The sequence below is a fragment of the Pantherophis guttatus genome, chromosome 6 (assembly GCF_059756535.1).
Source record: "Pantherophis guttatus breed Tessera chromosome 6, ASM5975653v1, whole genome shotgun sequence".
Taxonomy (NCBI): Eukaryota; Metazoa; Chordata; class Lepidosauria; order Squamata; family Colubridae; genus Pantherophis; species Pantherophis guttatus.
In genome coordinates, this window is record NC_142068.1 from 66557678 (window position 1) to 66568206 (window position 10529).

A 10529-nucleotide genomic window follows, 5' to 3' on the forward strand; every position below is an offset into this window, starting at 1 on the left:
CCTTAGTCTATCTGATATTAGCTTTGGTACAGATGAGAAATGAGCATGTACTTTCAAACAATTTCTGCAGTTGTAGAGGCATATGTACCCCTATTATCCTATTGACTGCCGTTGGGCAAGTAAGGATACACCTTCTCTGTCTCTTTCTTTCCTTTGCCCTATTTTTCTGATTGGAAGACTACTGGCTTCTTCCCTTCAGTTGCTTCCTACATTACTTCCTCTATCTTCTCATTTCTTCTGCCATGAGGACAGGAGGTTCAGAGTCATAGACATTCTATCAAAACATGTATATTTTCTTAATAAACTAATTTGTTGCTTGGACCTCTTTAGCTATTTTCGAAAGGCTTAATTCTACTCTCACATACTGTTATTTTTCGTACTATAAGATGCACTTCCCCTCCAAAAAAGTGGGTGGAAATGTCTATGCGTCTTATGGAGTGAATATTGCAGAGGGGGGGAGGGGGTTGGTGCCGCCGCTGGGGGACACTGGAGCCTTCACTGCCGAGTAGCTGATTGGTAGTTGGGTCAGCCTCCCGGAATACCGCTGATCAGCTGTTCTAGGCAGCAGGAGTGGCCCCCGCTGTCGCCAGCAATTGCCGCCGCGGCCACTGATCATCAATTGCTGCCGCCGATCGGCGCCGTTCGACAGCAGAAGGCAGCAGTGATCGGTGGCTATCGGTGGTGACCAGTGATGGCAAATGACAGCAGCGGCGATAGGCGGTGATAAGCAGTGATAGCAGCGACAAGCAGTGGCAGCAGCAATCCCCGTTGCCTAGAATAGTTGATGCATTCCGGGAGGCCAATCCAACCACCAATCAGCTGCTTGGTAGCGAAGACTCCAATGTTCCCCAGTGACAGCGGCAGCTCAACTCAGTTGATTGGTGGTGGGCACAATGGAGCGGAGCCCTGACAAGCTACATGCTGGTGCTGCAATAACGTGCTGATGCTGACCAGGCTTTTGCTGTTTGCTGCAAGGACACTAGCCAGATGAATACCAGGTGGATGTGGGGAGGAAGAGGCAGATTTTTTTTCTTGTTTTCCTTCTCTAAAGCTAATGTGCGTCTTATGGTCCGGAGCATCTTATAGTGCGAAAATATGATATATTCTTTGCTAAATATGCCTGAACTGCATATTACAACAAGGGTTATCTCAACATTTTCTCTTATGGTTTTCACAGTACGATGATTGTGGATATAGAAGAGAGGAGAAATTGTTTACACATGAAGGCACCAATTTCCTTCTGTGGCTTGTTTGAAGCTTGTGTCTGGGAAACCTTGCAATAATCTCCACATGCCAGGTACATTTGGGCAAGACAATTTGGGCTGCAATGTTATGGCTATCTAACTTTGCTGTAATGAAGGATCAATTAGGAAAGCAATTTTAGTTGCAATAAACACAGGAAAAAAGATGAAGAGCTAAGGATGTCTGAGCAAATTTTTCACTTGACTGAAGGTTACATTGACTATTCAGTTGAGAAAACATGGAAATCATTTACAATTTATTTCCAATTCCTTTGAATTAATAAAAAAAGAGGCTGCTCATAGAATCATGGTTGCTCAGGGAAAAAAAAGGTTGATGCTATATGCAGCTGGGTATCTGCAAAGCTATTTATTTGCCTAATGTATGTTTTAAAATAAAGTGGCAGCAATCAGAGTTTGTGGTGCTGGGATGATAAATTTCATGGGGCTGTTGAAAGACCTTCCTTTTATCCTGAATTTACGGTACAAGGCTATGCTTCAGTGTGCAGCTCATATTTACATTTCACTGTGGACTTCAGGAGCAATCATTTGGTTAAGAATGCATATGACTATATGGTTCCCTCAGAGATAAAATAGATTTTATCTCCAGACAGAATAAGTCCCATTATGAATTGTGATGGTTACTGAAATAATGTAGGTGGTGTTTTGAGCGGCCTAACCAAAGGCTGAATTCATTTCCAAGTCCATCAACTTAAATGGAAGAGGGGGACACAACAATTTATGACTGCCATAAGTGCTTTACAGCTCATTAAGCTCCTGGAACTATCATAATTTCCAATGATTGGAACCAGTCACAAGCCGAGGACTACCTGCAAACGAGTAATTAATAAGTGGGATGAAAGGACACACATAGAATTATGGAATGACCGAACAGATGCTTGTCCTCCACATTAGTTTTCAATACTGAAACCTTACACTAAAGCAGTGATGGCGAGCCTTTGGGGCTCAGATTGTCAAAAATTTGGAAAATGCCTAATTTGACTCTGTTGGAGTGTCATCCCCCCTCCCCCGCACTGAACAAAAGAGAAACAATTTTCTTTCTTCTCCCCATTTAGGTCACCCAGAATAGCGGCACTCAGTGGCAGCTTCAAGACTGGCCCTGAAGTAGAGGCCTGGACCTCAACTTCAGCCCTAATGCCATTGCTGCCATTCAAAAAGATCACCTTGCCCCATTTCCCAAGGCACGACTGTCCTGCAAACAAGGATGCCCCAGGATATGCTGCCCACCGCCTACATTGATGTGGTCTTCTCTTTCTGTTGACAGGGCCCTGAGGGCTACCTGAGGCTGCTCCCAGTCACACGAGGCCTTCATTCTTGAAGTGGCTTTGAAGAATCCTTCTGAAGCCTCTGAACATCACACCAAAGCATGGCCCATTTTCACATGAGTTTTGGAGGCTCTAGAGCAGTGGTGGGTTGCTACCAGTTCGCCCCAGATCGGGCAATCTGGTAGCGGCGGCGGTGGCGGTGGCGGGAGGCTCTGCCCACCCACCCGGACACTTCTGCGCATGAGCGAACCAGTAGTGACAGGTTTTGAAAACTGCCCCTGTTCTAGAAGTCATACAAGAGCACACCCCATTCTCTTGTGGCCTCCCCAACCTCCGAAAATCATGTGAGAACAAGGCACATTTTTGAGAACAGTTGTTGTCAGGTGTTAGTAAACACTAGCCTGTCACCCAAAATCTTCTGGCATGTCCTCTTTGAATGCATCTCATAGGTTTGCCATGACTGTACCAGAAGCAATAGATCTGGTCTGCAAAAACATAGCATTAAAGAGTAAAAAGAATACTCTTTCATCACATCAAATGGTGGCTTGCAACTCAGTCCTGGAAGTTCCAGCTTACTCGACCATCAGTTTTGTTCCTTCTTTCACTTTCTTGCTTTCTTTAATTTGGCAGGCTAATTTAGGATGAGAGAAAAATGTGTTCTATTGTTGCTGCCATTAAACCACTGAAACCTAAACCCCTTTGTTGAGCTACTAAATCTGTGCCAGAGATCTATCAGTTTATCCCACTTGGTTTTTTTCCATCTAATGTGCTTTATATGTGAGAAATATTATTATTCTTTACACTATAGGCTAATTTTTACAAAATGTTCTCATGCCAAGAAGAATCATAGTTATAGCCAAATGTGCCTGGATATGAAGCAATATTAAACTCTGTGCTAGAAGCTTATATGGGCAACCACTCTTTTTCACAAATCAATAGTTCTATTATCCAGCTGGCTTATTTTAAAAGGGGAAACACATATAAAAGAATATGTGTACCTAAGATAAAATATTCAGTTCCTTCACATAGAAAATGTACAGTATTATGCCATTCTTTAACACACACTGCTATAGATATGTGTTTTTTAAACATGATTTGCATGCACCAGGGGTATAATGCATGCTGGGACTTGTGTTGTCCAAGCCCAGCTGAAGGAAATAGAAATGGTACTAGAACAAACTGCTCCCAAACTGCTCATACTCCTACATCTTTACCACAAGATTAATTAGAAGCAGATGGTAGGCAGACTTTTTGGGGTGGAAAGCAACTATTGAGTAGCTAGAAATACATAATTTTCCAACAGTTATTTGTTGTAGCATTCCAAAGCCAGATTAAATTCTATAACTTCATAAACCCTTCCTTCCTTCCTTCCTCCCTCCCTTCCTTCCTCCCTTCCGTCTGTCCTTCCTTCCTTCCCTCCTCCCTCCCTCCCTTCTTTCCTGCTTGGCTTGTAATGCTATAATGTCATGGTTCATAGTCAACCAGGTATTTAGACTGGATTTGGCAATTTTACCTGCCTATCAAGTCCTTCCCTGGTCCTTCCCTGGGATAGGCAGATGTTGTTTGATTATGTTAAAGGTATCCTTGGATATAAGCTGTTCCAAATAAAACTGCTTTTTGTAATTGACTGATAGTGATTTTGGAAATGCAGATGGTGCTTAAGCGGTGCTCCAGATATTTTGGGATTGTACTAAAGACACCTATTACTATTGGTACTATCTTTGCTTTCTTTTGCCACAGTTGTTCTATTTCTATTTGTAGGTCTTGGTATTTTGTGACTTTCCTATGTAATTATTATTGGCAAATGTTAAAATCTTGGTACTTGTCAGAGTGCCAATTTTACAATAACCATAACAGCAGATATCCAAGACAGGCAGACAGTACGCAGGACCAAACAGCCAAATTAGGTGGCTGCTTTGTTTTATTACAAAGTTTGTCACATCTTTTTGCCAGGTTGTTCTGAATACATAGGGATGAAGCCAGAAAACATGGGGATCAGGACAATAAACGGCTCTTCAGAGAGCTTGAGAATAAACTCATCCATCCTTACAAGAAATGGCACAGCTGTGTCAGAAAGTTAAGAAATGCTCAGAGAATAGCTCGGGATGTTCTCCCCGGAGCAGGGGTGGGTTCTACTTACCTTTACTACCAGTTTGCAACGGAGCCATGTGTGCGCAACTACCGATTCGCAATGGGGTCGCGCATGCGCAGAAGCGTTCTGATGACGTTGGGGTTAGTGGGCGGAGCCTCCCGCCGGTTTTACTACCAGTTCTATAGAACCGGTACGAGCCGGGGGGTAACCCACCACTGCCCCAGAGTATGTATGAACATTATCCCTCTCCTATCACTTTCATTTGCAGAAGCCTCCGGTGGTGCAGTGTTTAGAATGCAGAATTGCAGGCTACTGTACTTCTGCTGCCTGCTGGCTGCCTGCAATTTGGCAATTCGAATCTCACCAGGCTCAAAGTTAATTCAACCTTCCATCCTTCTGAGGTCGGTAAAATGAGAGTCCAGATTGTTGGGGGCAATATGCTGACTCTGTAAACTGCTTAGAGAAGGATGTAAAGCACTGTGAAGCAGTATATAAGTCTAAGTGCTATTGTTATATCCAAGATATGTCTATTTGGTGTGTGTTTTTTGCCTGCCACATTATTTTTAAAGGCTTATTTAAACCAAATGAACTGCCAGAACTAGACGTCCGGATCTAGACAACATTAGAAGTTGCATTTAATAAGAAAAAGAGAAATCTACAATTTACTCTTTGCATAGGAGAAAAGTCGGGTGGGGATGTATAACTCACAGTGGCTTGTTCCCATTCATGTAGAAGGATGGTGACAGGTGAATTGCACATGTGCTGTGATGCTTTTATGATTCTTCATGGGATTGGTGGAGAGCGGGAACTGAATAAAGAAAAATTTGTTTTCTCTGCAGAGGAATTAGGGTTTTTCCATGGCACTGCATTCCAAAGTACATCACTCATATGTTTCTTCTGTGCATAGCTATGTGGATTCATTTCCCAGAAATAAGTACGTGAGGACATGATAGTTTCTGTTGCCACTAGTTCCATTAGAGAAGACGTTTGATCTTGGGCCAGAGTGAAAAATCGATCATTTAATTCCAAAATCTCTCCCATCTTCTGGGTCATTTTGTTCGCCCCTGGAAGATGTTCTATCCTTTGTCTGTCACAAATCCCCAAAGTACAATCTGGCTTATTTAACTTGCTGGGGAAGGAAAGATTCTGAATGGGGTAAGGGGACTTCCTTTGCCTGCCTGAACTAATACTAGCCCACAGAAATGTCAGAGTAAGAGGAATTTGCTTCCTCAATTTTAAAAGCACTGGTATCCTGCTTGGATAATTTGCATCCTTACCGCTGCTTATTTCACACTTCCAATGGGTAAAAGGAACCAAATCACTCTTGAAGTGTTCCCAAGCAGTGACCCTTCTATGCTTCATGAATAAAATTCTGGGACCTGGGTGTTTCTTTATCCTCTTATGCCCCTTAGGCTCAGTGGAAGAAGTAACACTACTGTCCCACTAATTGGGAAGAAGAACTCAAAGATGACTTAATCTACTTGTAACTGGCTCAGAACGTATGGTGTGTCCCAGAATTCAATTTATGGAGTAATTCAATGAAATCTCTTTGGAATCCAATTACCCAAAGTTTTGCAGAGCCATTGAAAATAGGTTCTTATTACGCATTCAACCACAGGCTGAATTCTTCCAAAGTTCACCAGTTACAAAAATGCCAAATCATACACTTCTTCAGAATCAATTTACCGGTAGTTATATTTTAAACATGCCCACTCCTCAAGCACTCATCCTATAAGAGTGTCTATAAGAGTGTCTATAAGAGAGACAGACAGTAACATCTGTCTGTCTGTCTGTCTATTTACAATATTTCTGTCTGTCTCTCCCTCTCTCCCCCACTCTCTTTAAAAAGGAGCAGAATGTAATATAAATTGTTCAATATAGTTCAAGATAGGGGATGCACTTTTAAAAGTACTGTTTTGCCCGTTGAAGGCTGCAATGGACAGGTCACCAAGCAATAATATCAGCAGAGAGAAGCGGGGTTTCAGCTGGTATTTCTTTCCCTTTTTCTTTTTGGCATGTGCACGAGTCATCCTATTTTCTAGATGCATTCAACTTATTACAAATTGTATACATTTAATTCATTTTCAAGCCAAAACAGCTGGGATGTTTGTGCTATATTCCCTGCTGTGATTTGGAAAGGCTGGGAACTTGCAACTGATGGCTTATGGACTGCATACTACACACATACAGGTAAAAGTATATACAATATTGGGAAAGCCACAGTTGTTACAGATTAACAGAGTTGGAAGGGACCTTATAGGTCATCTAGTCCAACCCCCCACCCAAACAGGAGACACTACACCATTTCTGAAAAATAGCAGTCCAATCTCTTCCTGAAAGCCTCCAGTGATGAAACATTGGTTGATTGTTCTCACTGTCAGAAAATTTCTCCTTATTTCTAGGTTGAATGTCTCAGTTATATCGGTAGCTGCTGCGAGAAAGAGAGCTTAAAACAAAAAGTCAATACAATTGGCTTCTTTTCTGGGTGTAAAATTAAAATGTGCTGATATGTTTGCATAGCAAGTTGATTCCATACTGAAATTGTTAAATGCCTTCCTGTCATCTCATCCCCTTCGGTTATGAGTCAGGGAATAATTTAAAATCTCACTAGAGACCTCTTTTTCCAAGAGTAAGAGATAACTACCGTGTTTCCCCGAACATAAGACCCTGTCTTATATTTTTTTGAACTCTGAAATAAATGCTTGGCCTTATTGCCATGCACTCAAAAGCCTAATTGGGCTTATTATCAGGGGATGTCTTATTTTGGGGAAAACAGGGTATATAGGCTGTCACCGGGTAAGCTTGGTTTCTTGACATTCTGTAGTTTGCCTTGCTGGGCTGTTCTTAGCTATTCTCCCAGGGATTTCTTTTGTCAGCTAAGCTCAAAGAAAAACAGAGAAGGTGTTTTGGATCTTTGTGTCTAAAGCCAGCAATACAGAACAAATCCCAGGCCAGCTCTGTAGTGTTGCATGTGAAGATGGCTTTAGTTAGAAATTCCATTTTTAAAGTACTGGAGCCACATATTAAGATATACAAAAGAGGGCTCTTTGTTCTGTCCCAGCTCTGGATTCCCAAGGATATTGACACATACCAACGGTCCTTATCAAATTTATTAAGTAGCAAGAATAAACCAAAGGTCCACGTGACCCACCCTGCTTTTGGCACGAACAGCAAAAAGGTTAGCCATCACTGTTCTAGTATATAACATGAGAACAAACCCCACTCCTTACTAGTACTGATGATGTTACCTAGTTTGGTAATGAAAGCTCAGAGTATCAAGAACTCTGCAATTCAACCCTGAGGTACAAATATTCTCTTCTACCAATTACAGGTATTCCCAGTTTAGAAACAAGTTCTGTTCCCAAGTCAAATTTACATGTAAATGGAACAGTATTATTGTATAATATTGTATAAGTAGTATTGTGTCATGAACTTGAACTATTGTGTATTTATCATGAATCACTGTGTGTGTTTAACCATGAATTTTGCTACAATAAGCTCATTCTTAAGTAGAGTTCATCCTTAAGGCAGGGTGTTCTTAACCTGGAGACTTGCTTTCAAAAGTTTCAGCATAAGGTAAATTTATCAGATGCTTCAAGGGGTGCTTTCTGTCACACCATCTCAGTTTGCACCATACATCTTTTACAACTTCCAAGATTCAGAGGCCGCTGAGGCAGCCACTGAGGCTGACAGAAAAACAGGATGGGTGATATAATGTCAAATTGTCTTCTCCAAAGTCAGCCCTCTTGTTCTTCACATAGGGTAGGGGAGTAACTGGATAATTCTTGGGTCCCAGGAGTAATGTCCAAAAGAGCATCCTATCACATCTGAGGGATAACGATCATTTTAACATCTGCTTCCTTATTCAGATCTCTCTTGTGGAGCAATGCTGATCCTTTGGTAGGCTAACATAGACGGTTGTAAAATTCTTATACATTTTTGTTACTGTAGTTATATCCAAATTCCAAATATTTTATATTCTACATATTTTTCTCTTTTCAGACTTGTCAACAAGATGGAAGCAAGTCATTGTTTTCTAGAATGAGACCTGGTGGCACAAATAAAAAGACCTGTCTCTGCTATAGACTAATGATGTGGCTATACTTGTCATCTTGTGGAGATATGACTGAACTGGGTGCTGTTGACAAACATCACCGTTGTAGGATATGTTTGCTTTATAGTTTCTGAAACTATTCAACAGAAAAGACAGCTGTCTCTGCTAGGTAGCTGAGCTGTCAAGTGAAAGCAAGACAAATCATGAAAAATAGTTTCCTAATAAATATTTCTATGTTTGACACTTCCATTAAATTTTGGTCCCGAGTCCCTTGACTTCACTCCAAATGAAAAATTGCACCCTGCTCTGTGATTTTCCAAATCTCAAGTTGCAGAAGTGCCATCCTACGTCTAATACAATTGAACAAAGCGTATTTGTTCACAGAATAAATGTTTGGCTGTTATTAGGAAAGATATGATTAGTCATGACAATAGTCAAGAGATTTACAATGAATCATAGAAAGGACCAAAGAGAATTTTCTACACTGTTATTGTACCGCTTCATTAAAGATTGTAACAGTCACCCCAAAGATGCCACATTTAAAATAGTATGGAATCGCAAGCAAAGGAAAACAATAATATGAAGGCACCAATCATAGCCAGAGGCATTATGGCTTTGATGAACAAAAGAGAATCGCTTATAGAATCTTACTTTGTTTTCTAAATCTACCAAGCATTTGCCATGTCTCCATGGGAAGAAATTTCAAACAGATGCAGATGTAATATGGCTTTTTTTCCTTTATTTTAGTCAATAAGTTCTTATATTCCTTCCCAGTTGATGAAGCCATGACCCCAGGCCAATCTTACGTGTACTGCTTTAGCTTCAAGTTGGAACAACATAATAATGTCTGCAGTGACTGCTAATTTTATTCATTTTGTGAAGCTGTGAAGGGAGGGAGGGCAGACTGAACATTGCTTTCTCACACCTGAGATATTCCAAAAATTCTGCATTGTGGAAAGAGGTTCCTGCTGATAACCAACTACACTTAATGTCTCAAAGCAATTTTATTCTGGCTTTACCTGAAGACTCTTGATGGATCCAAGAAAAGAAAAGGGATATAAATGTTTGAGAACCTTGAGAATTGATGATGAAACCAGAAAAGGACTGTAACTTATTTATTTTTTATTAAATGTATAAGCATATTAACTAGAATGGTTCACAGAAATGTATAAAGTTAAAAACATCAAGAGCAAAAAATAAAGGAAGGAAACTAATAAACTGAAAATACCATATCTGGGAAACATAATGTATACATACAGTAATACTAACAGCAACAACAAGATGTATTTTTTGACCTAATATACTTTATTAGGTGAATAATTTATTGACTGGTTATTGCTAATACATTAACCTTATTGCAATAATTTCTGGCATTTGAAAACTTGCTGAAAATCCAACAGCTCTTCCTTCATGTTTGACATTTGTCCAGCACAGAAAATGCATGCTGTATTTAATAATGGAAGTATCATACTTTAAAACATTTAATAAAAGAAAGAAGCATGGAAGACATGCAGTGCAGTTCTCCTGCGCGAGCTGCACTGGCTTCTGGTGGTCCTCTGGGTGCCATTCAAAGTGTTGGTTACCACCTTTAGAGCGCTCCATGGCTTAGGACCTGGATATCTACAAGACCGCCTTCCGCCACTGAGAACCTCCCACTGGCCAGTATGCTCCCACAGAGAGGGGCTCCTCGGAGTGCCGTCGGTCAAACAATGTCGACTGGTTGCCCCCAGGGGGAGAGCTTTCTCTGTGGGAGCACCTGCCCTCTGGAACGAGCTCCCCCCAGAGATACGGACGATTCCAGATCTACGTACTTTCTGTCGGGCCCTCAAGACTTTTTTATTTCAACAAGCCAGGCTGGC

At 41.0% G+C, this 10529-nt stretch overlaps 1 long non-coding RNA gene across 3 annotated transcripts; it reads left to right on the top strand.

The window, feature by feature from the left end:
• Nucleotides 1–872: 872 nt before the first annotated feature.
• LOC117676755 (uncharacterized) lies at nt 873–8924 on the top strand. 3 transcript variants are annotated; one of them, XR_009620341.2, is made up of 5 exons: nt 873–998; nt 1178–1297; nt 2524–2667; nt 4885–5017; nt 8619–8924. It is a non-coding gene; the product is annotated as an uncharacterized LOC117676755 (long non-coding RNA). The 3 variants fall into 3 exon arrangements; XR_004594502.3 differs by having other exon boundaries at nt 879–1056; XR_015728521.1 differs by lacking the exons at nt 4885–5017; nt 8619–8924 and having other exon boundaries at nt 2524–3218.
• The last annotated feature ends 1605 nt before the right edge of the window (nt 8925–10529 follow it).